We start from the raw sequence: 12,331 nt of genomic DNA, 5'->3' as shown, positions 1-12,331 counted from the left end.
CCAGCATGACTAAACTGCTTCTGGCACAATGGAGCACCGTGACACAAACCAGAGCACATGGAAACGCCACTTACCTTCCTGCTGCAGCAGTGACTATTTATCTACTTGTGCTGGCGTGCTTTCAGAGTGCTAGGTTGGCAGAAACTGGGACAGACCAACTGGAGCTCACAGGGATTTGAACTGCTGACCTTCCAATCAGCTCCACTATGAGAACAGGATGCTGGACTAGGTTGATGGGCCATTGCCTGATCTAGCAGGTTATTCTCATGTTCTTTAAGTCTGAAAAAAGCGCCACATCATCTCCTGCCCCATCCAACACATGCTGCAAGGCCAGATGGAAACCCCCTCACTGAGGAAATCCCCCTATTCTTAGCTCTTTCCTGCTCTTGAGGTCTGCTTTCCTTTCTTCCCAGTTCTAGTGTCCAGCCGTTTACTCTTTTTCAAAGACGAAATGTTTATTGGTTTTATAACGAGCCAAAGGCAGAGACAAATATCAGTTCAACTATTGCACAATAAAATAAAGTATAAAAATGAAAGTCAAGCAAACTTAAATAAAAATATTTAAGTCAAGAAAACTTACACAAAATTACAGGCATATAAACAGTACAGAGCTCTCTTTTTGCAAGAAATCACTTAGTATCCATGGCTTGCAGGAGCCTCGCTCTCTTCCCCCACCCCACTTCAGACAATTTGAATGTGTGAACTCAAGTTATTTTTAAAAGTTATGATATCCATTTTTTTCTGTTCTGGTTTGCAGTCCTTCAATATACTCCAAGTAAAGATGGCATCGTTAGTGGTAGCATCGGCGTAAGCTCCGCATCAATATGCGGTTTTTATTATTCTTATCAGTCTTTTATTAGCTTTTATTAGTATTTTACATCTATCATTTGTCAGCTTTTCCTCAACTATTATATTCACATAAAAATAAAGTAAATTAACTGCTTCTTAATCTCACCTAATTTTCCAGGATCAAGAGTTTAGAAAGAATTTCAATATCACAGCACAGATTGCCACTACGAAAACGTGAATAAATTCTACACACCTGTCTACTCTCAGGTGGGCCATATCGTAGTTCGGCGACAAAATGTTCACAGTTCATCTTGAGCATGTCGTAGTCTCTCTCAGTCCCAACATATTCATTTGCAGTCCTAATTATTTCGCTTACAGGCCTGGCCTTATGTTTACTGTCCTTCTCGTTGTTGACCATCCAGCTGCTTATCCCCACTACTTTTGAAAGCTTTTCTTTATTCACCAATGCCTTTTTTGTGTTGGCAGACAGGGGAATAGAGGGAGAATTTCCTCTTCTCCCATCTCAAGAACAGAGAGAAAAGAAACTCAGAAACAGTGACCATTAGGCCTGGATTCCCTGCATTTCATCAACAACATTGTCTTCAAGAAGACATCAGTTGTTGTTGTTGTTGTTTTGACAAATACTATTATTTTTTAAAAAATTGTTAGTCACTCTTATCTTCCCCAAGGCAACCCAAAACAACTTACAACCAACCAGAATGCAATCTCTAGGCTACAAAGCAGTCCTCTAACTGGCTTACAACAATTGCAAGTATCAGGACATAGAACTTCCAGCAACAATTAGTCCCTAAGCCAGTGGTGGGGAACATTTCCCCAGTGTTCTCTATCTTATTCTTCCCTCTCATAAAATCACCCTTTCTAGGAAATAATGAGAAGCTCTTACCTGCAGAAGTAAGGTGGACCACAAATCCATCGCCTACGTAGATAGCCCAGTGTTGGTAACCATTTTGATAAATCTCAATCTGGTCTCCAGGCTTTGGTCTCTGCAAGAAGAAAGTGAGCCCATGTTTTCCTTGGCTAAAGAGCTGTGCAAGTTTACTCAGAAGTAAGTCCCACTAGGTTCAATGAAACTGACTCCCAAATACATAGGATCACAGCCACAGAGGCAGCCTTTTCTTTTATACTGCAGCTCAGGGATGGAGAACTTGTGGCCTTCCTGATGTTGCTGGACTACAACTCCCATAACCCCAGGACATCTTAGCTATAATTGCTAGGGCTGATGGGAGTTGGAATCCAACCATGTCTAGAGGACAAATATTTATCCCAGACCTCATTCTGTGGCACCGTTATCTTTTTTATTGTATTTATCATTTTCAATTTTACAAATTTGCACAATAATATTAAGCCAAAATACAAACCATACGTTTTCCATTGACTTCCCTTCTCCCCCGTCCATGGTTCATTTTATTAAACCTTTACTGCTGCTAGCAGTATCCTGTTTGAAAGCATGTGAGTGCAAGGAGATAAATAGGTACCGCTGAGACGGGAAGGTCCACAAGACAGCTTTCCGGATCATGTGGCCAGCATGACTAAACTGCTTCTGGCACAATGGAGCACCGTGACACAAACCAGAGCGCATGGAAACGCTGCTTACCTTCCTGCTGCAGCAGTGACTATTTATCTACTTGTGCTGGCGTGCTTTCAGAGTGCTAGGTTGGCAGAAACTGGGAAAGGCCGAAGGGAGCTCACAGGGATTTGAAGTGCTGACCTTCCAATCAGCAAGCCGAAGAGGCTCAGTGGTTTAGTCCACAGAGCCACCTGCTCCACTATGAGAACAGGATGCTGGACTAGGTTGATGGGCCATTGCCTGATCTAGCAGGCTATTCTCATGTTCTTTAAGTCTGAAAAAAGAGCCACATAATCTCCTGCCCCATCCAACACATGCTGCAAGGCCAGATGGAAATCCCCCTATCCTTAGCTCTTTCCTGCTCTTAAGGTCTGCTTTCCTTTCTTCCCAGCTCTAGTGTCCAGCAGTTTACTGGACGAAATGTTTATTTGTTTTATAACGAGCCAAAGGTAGAAACAAAAATCAGTTCAACTATTGCACAATAAAATAAAGTATAAAAATGAAAGTATAGCAAACTTAAAAAAAAATATTTAAGTCCAGAAAACTTACAATTACAAGCATATAAACAGTACAGAGCCCAATGCTTTACTGAGTTGCTGCTATTATCGTGGATTTCATTCCAAGCTCTCTTTTTGCAAGAAATCAAAACTTAGTATCCATGGCTTGCAGGAGCCTCGCTCTCTTCCCCCACCCCACAAGTAGATGAATTTTTCAACCTTTGGACCCTGTGATTATTCATCACAGTTTTTGAAAGTCAGACTTACAAAAGGAGCTAAAGCAGGGGGAAGGAGCTAAAGCAGAGCTTTCCAAACTTTTCATGCTGGTGACACACTTTTTATACACGCAGAATTTTGTGACACAGTGATTCAGTTTCACTAGCATACCAGAGGTTAAACTAACCCCTTTCCAGCCTGGGAGGAGGGCAGGCAGCATTCATGTGAAAACACCGACACACTGCAGCCGACACACGAATGTGTCGCAACACACAGTTTGGAAAGCTCTGAGCTAGAGACAAAACTTTTTTAAAAATATTTAAGTCCAGAAAACTTACATAAAATTACAGGCATATAAACAGTACAGAGCCCAGCACTTTACTGAGTTGCTGCTCTTATCGTGGATTTCATTCCAAGCTCTCTTTTTGCAAGAAACCAAAACTTAGTATCCATGGCTTGCAGGAGCCTTGCTCTCTTCCCACAAGCAGATGAATTTTGGACCCTGTGAGTATTCATTGCAGTTTTTGTAAGTCAGACTTGCAAGGCAGGGGGAAGAAGCTAAAACAGAACTTTCCAAACTTTTCATGCTGGTAACACACTTTTTATACATGCAGCATTTTGTGACACAGTAATTCAGTTTCACTAGCAAACCGGAGATTAAACTATCCCCTTTCCAGCCCGGGAGGAGCGCAGGCAGCATTCATGTGAAAACACCGACACACTGCAGCCGACACACGAATGCATCGCAACACGCAGTTTGGAAAGCTCTGAGCTACAGACAAAACTATCCTAAGCATTCTTACACAGAAGTAAGTCTCACTGTGTTCAACGTACGTTGGCTTGCAGCAGAGATAGCAGTGTAAGGCAAGCAGCAAGTCAAGTGGCAACTCTTACTTTGAAAAAACAGTCAAAGGGAAGACACTCAAAGGGAAGGTCTTTTGGACTGGGTGGGGATCGATAGCCAATGTCCCCAATGCAAAGAGGTACTTACCTGAGCCATAATGTTTTGCTCTCACCGTCCTCTCCTTTCAGTCCTCAGATATTTATAGATCTTTTTCAGTTTCGTTTTCACTTTATAGCCTTAAAAAACAACAACATGTTATTAGCAAGGCAACAGTTGTCATCAGTATAACATCTCCTGGCAACACTTGCCAGGATAGTTTTCCACATGCCAAAGAGGCCTAGAGCCCCCACCCCAACTCCCCAGTATTCCAACATTTTAGAGGTCATTCCTGGTTCCTTTCACTTCTAGAAGTGTAAGGAAAAGACTTCTACCCAATTACACAACAAAAGGGAAAATAACCATATCACTTTTTTCCTGTCCTCCCAGCCTGCTAGGCTCCTTGTATTTATGTTCTGGCTGTTCTGCAATGGTTTCCTGCCCTACAAGACCCATTCACCACAATCTCTGTCTGAGGCAGGGGTAGCCAACATGCTGCTCTCTGCATATTGTTGGACTCCATTGCCCATCACCATGGCCCATGTCTGCAGGGTCACAGGTTCACCACCCCTCAAGCAGGTGATGCTTTTCCTTGGCATGGACATACAGTTGATTGGGAAGACTTCCCCTTCACAATTGCTGCATCCTAGAAGCTGCAGCTATTCCTATCTTCCAGACAGTTTCTTTCTGATCCTTGTACCTGCTTTGATGAGTATGTTTGTTTGTCTGTCTGTCTGTCTGTCTGTCTGTCTCTCTCTCTCTCTCTCTCTGTGTGTGTGTGTGTATGTGTGTGTGTGTGCCCCAATTCTCCAAGAATTGAGGAGATCAGGGGCTCAGAATGCCCTCAGGTTCTGCTTCCATTGCAATAAAGTCACTGGAGACTTATTGACATTTTGTGATATAGGACTTGCATAGTTATAGGGGTTGACTGTAAGTAAAGATTCACAGCATCAAACACCCTAGAAATCTTCTGAAGAGCTCACAAGAAGCTCTTGGATCCTCAGCCTGATCTTGTTTCCAGAAATTTAAGAAGTATGGAGAAGAACTTTACCACCATCTGAAAAAATGGCCCTTCCCATTTCCCACGGATATGCCACGTTCAGATGTCTTGGAGAACGGATATGTGGCTGGTGTTTGTGGCTCCCTGTAATTGTGCCGAAATAGCAGCCCACCTGCTGCACGTAAAATTCCGCTACACTCTAATGCTAAGCAAATCCATGGGGAACGAAGCTTCCTCAGGGTCACTGCGATCCGCTTTCAAAGAAGTGTGTTTGTTATTAAGGACCATGTGCTGTTCAGACTGGTCTATTGATAGCTGCTAAGCAACCAACAATTCATTTCAAAATTAAGAGTACTGAACCAGATAAGGCCTAATTAATAGCTCACTCCCAGCATTTTGCGCTACCTTTTTAAATGTAGCACTGGAGCCAAGTAACTAATTTGAGCTCAGTTGTATTAACACCATTACCATATTTCCGAAGCTGCAAATGGGTGGACCGGTATGTGAAACTCTTTCTTCAGTTTCAGTGGCTCCTGTGCTCCTTCAATTTTAGAAGTCCCATTTGTGCGTGTGTGTTTTAAGTATTCAACATGCATCTGTTTTTAGCTAATGGGACGTCTTTATCTGTTGCGGAAGTCCGTTCGACTTCCAAAACATTCAACTCCCGAAGCGTGACTTCTGATTGGCTGCTGGACGTTCAGCTTCCAAAAGAACATTCGAAAACCGGAACACTCACTTTGAAAACCGGAATGCTTGCAGGAACCCCACTGACATCCATGAAAAATGGGGTTTGTAAATCAGATGTGAATAATCTGTAACCCATCAAGTCAAAAGCAGCGCACTAGCTATGGGTTGTGGGTTTGGCCAGAGCTTCTGTCACTTTTGATCTCAGATGGGAACCAAAACCAGGAAGCAAAAACATATTGAGACAGATGGGGCTCAGTTCAACATTACTGAACGTTGGAGACAGTTTTGTTTAAGAAGGCTTTCCCCAAGGCACAACCCAGTCATTTATGACTTGTACCTTGGTAGGAATGGTTTCATTGCCTTTTGAGTGTGTAGGAATGGTCTCACCGTTTTTAGAATACCTTTATTTTTTGTATTTTTTAAAAAAATTTAATCTTGTACTTTGCTTTGATGACCTCAGGCCATCAAATAATAAATGTCTATTATTATTCGTCAAAACTTGTGTGTGTACTCAATGGTAAAATGTTTCGTAAGAGGAGGGACCTATTTTCCCCTTATATAAATTGGCCATTTTCTGTGGCAGCCCTAAGCAATGTGACAGAGGTGTGCCTGTCACCGTCATTATATAGCTTCTGGCAAATGCACCTCTTTACCCTGAATTTTGATAGTTGAGGGTGGGTAATAAATAAGAATAATTTACAATAAAATATTTTTATACTGTATACCGGTAATAATAATAATAATAATAATAATAATAATAATAATAGCATTTTCCTATGTAGTATCATACTGGGATTAGTGTTTATAGAAATTTCTTAGTAGATGTGATCAGGAATATTCACTTACATTTAAAATAATGTACTGTACCACATTATCCCAGGGCAGTGTGACACAAATAAAAGTTTGCTTGAATTCCAACGACTGGGGTCACAAGGGACTGAAGAGACTGACCCTTCACCTCACTGGTATTCCAAAGTGTACCACTTGGTTTTATTTTCTCCCATTCTCATTTCTTTTACCATTCATCCCTATGGGAAAAACTAACGCACTGGACTTGTGAACTTGATAGTGAATGGGACAACACTTCCTTTCACTAAGGGGGACCGTACAGGGAATGGCCTTACTCAATACTATGCCAAAGGTCCTAGGTTCAGCTACCAAAATCTCCAGGGGAAATTCTGACCTCTGTCAGAAGCCCCAGAGAGCCCCAGCCAATCAGTGTGGACATTACTGAGCCACATGGACCAATAGTTGTGAGTCAGTCTAAGACACCTCCCTGTGCTCCCACATACCTCCATATACATTATCCTCCTTCTCATGATAGGCATTTTGCTAATCAGTCGTAAAAAACAAACAGGTAAACGTCCACCCATATGCTGCCCAACTACTAGAAGCTTGATACATTTCAAAATTAAAAACTAACCCTTTCCCTCTTTTTAATCGCAGGAGCTGCTGTTTCCATCTCCACCGGAACTGTGTTTTATGGCCTTCTATTTGCAGTTATTGGCTATGCTTTCATTTTCATTGTCACTTGTCCACAATTGGTGTGCTTTCCTGGAAACCACCTGTTTCATTGAATTACAGGTGCGTCACTTTAGAATTGCTTCTGAAGGAGCAAAAAATAATCAGGGTGTTGAACTTCTACGTTTACGTTTACACTAAGGACATAGGAATAAGGAAGCAGTTCAATCAATACTGGAAATATGTTGTTGTTTAGTCGTGTCCGACTCTTCGTGACCCCATGGACCAGAGCACGCCAGGCACTTCTGTCTTCCACTGCCTTCCGCAGTTTGGCCAAACTCATGTTTGTAGCTTCGAGAACACTGTCCAACCATCTTGTCCTCTGTCGTCCCCTTCTCCTTGTGCCCTCAATCTTTCCCAACATCAGGGTCTTTTCCAGGGAGTCTTCTCTTCTCATGAGGTGGCCAAAGTATTGGAGCCTCAGCTTCAGGATCTGTCCTTCCAGTGAGCACTCAGGGCTGATTTCCTTCAGAATGGATCGGTTTGATCTTCTTGTAGTCCATGGGACTCTCAAGAGTCTCCCCCAGCAACATAATTCAAAAGCATCCATTCTTCGGCAATCAGCCTTCTTTATGGTCCAGCTCTTACTTCCATACATCACTACTGGGAAAACCATGGATTTAACTATACGGACCTTTGTTGGCAAGGTGATGTCTCGGCTTTTTAAGATGCTGACTAGGTTTGCCATCGCCTTTCTCCCAATGAGCAGGCGTCTTTTAATTTCGTGACTGCTGTCACCATCTGCAGTGATCATGGAGCCCACTGGAAATATAGAATTGTACTATTTAGCTATGGAAAACCTGGCAACCTAAGATTGCGCCTATTATTTTTCCATTAATCCCAATATCACATCACCCAGATTCCTCCCCGCCCCCAGCAAGGGAGAGATAAGCAATTTGAACCCTGGGAATCCAAAGGTTTATGCACATTACGAGATTTCTATACCAACAATCAACCTGTATCTATTAACCATGTACCATATTTTTCCGTATATAACACGCCCCCATGGATAAAATGCCCTCTATTTTGGGGGACTCAAACTTAAGAAAATGGAGGGAAATTGCCCAGAGCTGTTGAGCTTTTTTCCCGCTTACAGTCTCTGGGGAGCAGAAACAAACAAGCCCACATCACCAATATTCACTGACAATGTATAAGATGCCCCCCCCCCCCCCCATTTTAAAAATTACTTTTCTGGCACAAAAACCTTGTCTAATACACAGAAAGTATTGTAAATTTAACTTTGTCAAATCTTAATACTAACTGGATTTATTTTAAACAAATGAAGCTCTGAGACCCGTAACACAATTTGAAAAGTTCTATAAGCACAATGAGTAGGGGGAAGGGAGGAATAGTTTCTAAAACAGACTCTGTGTTGCTTAATGTAACTTACAGATCTATGGAACCTCTTAAAAACATGGTAACTGGATACTAGAACACAAATTCTTCCCAAGGATTGGAATAAAATTTGGGGATCGTGACCCTTAAAATCTCTTTTGGAACGGACTTCCGGAACGGATTCTGTTTGACTTCCAAGGTACGACTGTATTGTCTTCATGGGAAAACCGCATGTTAAACCTTCTGCAATATACCTTTAGCCACTTTTCATTTTTGTGTCAATTAAACCCTTTATACTTAACACTGTTGATGTCCATGACCCATCTGCCACTGAGGGGAGACAAGACCCACAGCAAATACTTAAGTACTGTATAGTATGGGTACTTAGGCAAAGTCTGCTTAGGGCAGGGTTCAGCAACGTTTTTTAGCCGTGGGCCAAGCCACCGTCCCTCAGACCTTGTGGTGGGCCAGACTATATTTTGGGAAAAAAATGAACGAATTCCTATGCCCCACAAATAACCCAGAGATGCATTTTAAATAAAAGCACACATTCTACTCATGTTAAAACACGCTGATTCCCAGACCATCTGCGGGCCAGATTGAGAAGGCAATTGGGCCGGATCTGGCCCCTGGGCCTTAGTTTGCTTACCCCTGGCGTAGGGGAACTGTTTCCCACCTTACAAGCACATTCTGTACAAAGGCCAAAATGGATGCCATTTACTCCAGGTTCATGCCTATCTCACCTCCCTCCCTCCAGTTACTAAATCTCTCTAATAGGTCTGGTATACCAGTTTAGGAAATCCTACCAAATTGGCTTTTGGGTCTGGCGCTAGACCAAATGCTTGGAGTGTGTCCCACTAAAAAGACGGCCATCCTTTGTTCCCTATAATGTCTCAGATTGTGCCTTTTCAAGCCCCGCTTTAAACCCCCCAAATATTGTACGTTTTTCACATGCTATGCACTGAGCAATCAAACCTTTATTACTCATTTAATTTGGAAGCAATTACTTGCTGCCTGGATTTATCTCACACACTTTTCAAATCTCAAAGCTCTTTTAACAGTCGGTATTTAATGAGCATATGGCAAATGTCCTCGTGATTCCAAATGTAATACCTCCCTTTTAATGAAGGTGGGAATTAGAGCGATGTTTCACAATTCCCAGTTATTTGGGTTGTTAGACGCTCCAGAGGTATCAGCATTAAGGCCCTGGGACTTCATGAGGAGGCCAATGTGTTGACATGGAAGTGGGATGATGTAGACTGTAAATTGAACATGTAAAATAAAAGAGGCAGCCTATTTAATGAGAGGTGGGGAAAGCAGTCTCAAACAAATATAAAAGGCAGCACCATGAACAAATCAACCTAACAGGGTTAATGTTTCCCCTGTATATTTAAAGTTCCTTCTCCTACCAACCAAGCCAGCTAGTAATCCTCTCAAGCCCTTATTCAATCTCCCACGTTGTATTTCTAATACTGCTGAATGTTACTGTAGTATGAGGCTGATTATTTTGTGAATAGGTGGGATAAATGGAAATTCTTATGCCTTTGGAGACAGAAATCCAGGACTAGCCTGAAACTAATAAGGGGCATGTGCAGACCAGGCGCTTTTCCCCTCTTGTTTGGCAAAAAATTATTTCATTTACAAATCCATCTAACATAGATCCATACTCATGGGTAGCTCTGTAGATACAAACTGTAGATAACAAATGCCTGTCAGTGATCACTTTCTGTAGTTATGTTGGTGTCCTGTTAATTTTTGTTTCCTTTATATTGTCTCCAAGTGATATTAAAAACCTTTCTGTACCAACCCTCTAGGAATCTTTTGTAATATGAGAAGTCTCCCCTGTGGCCAGTACTTGAAAAGTTCAATCTGTCCAAATCAAGGAACTAGTTCCAGATGAAGTTTGTACTTCTACAAAACAAGGTAGTTCAGTGCCAGTTCGTACAAATGAACTTTTCAGTTCCTAAAAAGTTCATCCTTAGGTGGGTGAATTTCAATGTTCAGAATATTATAAGCTGCTGTGCTGAAGCATAGGATCCAAAAATAAATCAGGTGTCACACACGTAATCAGATGACAGATAGTCAACAGATGATGCTCTCTCACAAATTGCATTTCAGTGTTAGAAAACACCCTGCTTAATTTGTGCCAGCCACACAGCTGTCAAAGGCAAAAGGCATTATTTGCTTTGTTCCTGCATTTGTATTTGTCACTGTGAGCTGCTCCTGTTGGAAGGGGGATGAAATATACTCTGAGCCGAGTGTGAATTTCATGCTCTTTATTCAGCTCATAGTAGCAATGAATAAAACTTTCCCCAAAACATCTAACTATATATACATTATTTACATAATGGCCCTCGCATGATTGGCTAATTTCGGGCTGCTTCTGTAGGCCAATCAGGTTGTGGATTCACCTCCTTCAGAAGCCTGATTGGCTGCTCTTGCAGGCCAATCAAGTTGCTGATTCATTTCATCCAGGAGCCTGATTGGCTGCTCCTGCAGGCCAATCAGGTCGCTGATTCACTTCCACCTGGAGCTGGATTGGGTGGCTCCTGCGGACCAATTGGCCTGCTGCATTCTGAATCCTGTTGTTCTAGGATTCAGCTCAGTACATAACAGGGGAGCACTCGGGAGAAGAAAACCTCCTCTCCTTCCTTCACCAAGAGCAGGCAGTTCAATTCTGTAGGGTGCTCTTCACAAGTGGCTTCTCTGCTGGAGCAATGCCCTCCACTCTCTGATCCTGCAGGATGAGGGGGTCAGGTGGAAGATGCAACTACTCGTCTGGTAGGTCTTGGCCTTTGTGCAAGGCTTCACACCTGACTCCTGCTTCCCCTTCCTGCTTGAGGCCCTGCCCCAACCACCACAGATTGCTTTGAGCCATCAAACCTGAACCGTAGTGATCCGTGGCTGTCTCACCTTGATTGATGCCCATTTTACTCCAAATAAGCCCAAGCTGGCCCAGGACTCGGATGAATCTGGTGCACAGCCCTAGTAAGAGAACACTACTTGGCTCAGGAACTCTCCTGCAATATTCAGAGAAGTGCAAAAGACGGCTGCATTTCGGTTCTGCCAAATGAACTAGATTTGCCTCTAAAGGTCAACAGAATCAAAGTTCTCCAGCATCCCTACCTGCCAGCAGCACCGAGTCTGCATGCAGATGTCACCTGGGCTTCGCAGCTTCAGAACAAAAGGACTGGACTGTGCCCAAAATGGTCACCATGGAAGCCCAGTTCTACACACAGAATAAATCCTGTAAATATAAACGCCTACCTTGTTCTACTTGCAAGACAAGATTGTTATGTTATGCCAGTTCTTTTATATATATGTGTATATATGTATATGTGTATATATAATATATATAGTGTATATTTATATACTATACACACACACACACACACACACACACACACACACACTACACACACACACACACACACACACTACACACTACACACACACACACACACACACACACTACACACTACACACTACACACACACACACACACACACACACACACACACACAATGCTTCTTATCTCTGCCCCTTTTGATAACTCTCATGCTGATGAAATCACAGGAGTCTAGAAAAATAAATGATTTCCTTTTACGCCTTCTTAGGCTGAAATCCTTTGCATACATCCCTGGGAGGAAGCCCAGTCAGATACAATGGGACTTGCTTCTGAGTAAACATTGCTTAGGATTGTGCTTCAAACATTCTCTGTACAGCTGACAAATAATGAATGAAACAAACAAATTGCT

The 12,331-nt window shown here is 42.4% G+C and overlaps 1 pseudogene; it reads right to left on the bottom strand.

The window, feature by feature from the left end:
• Positions 1–902: 902 nt before the first annotated feature.
• Positions 903–11,723, bottom strand: LOC144329277 (phospholipase A and acyltransferase 1-like; annotated as a pseudogene).
• Between the last annotated feature and the right edge of the window lie 608 nt (positions 11,724–12,331).

The sequence above is a fragment of the Podarcis muralis genome, chromosome 12 (genome assembly GCF_964188315.1).
Source record: "Podarcis muralis chromosome 12, rPodMur119.hap1.1, whole genome shotgun sequence".
Taxonomy (NCBI): domain Eukaryota; kingdom Metazoa; phylum Chordata; class Lepidosauria; order Squamata; family Lacertidae; genus Podarcis; species Podarcis muralis.
This window is presented reverse-complemented; position numbering and strand designations above follow the sequence as displayed.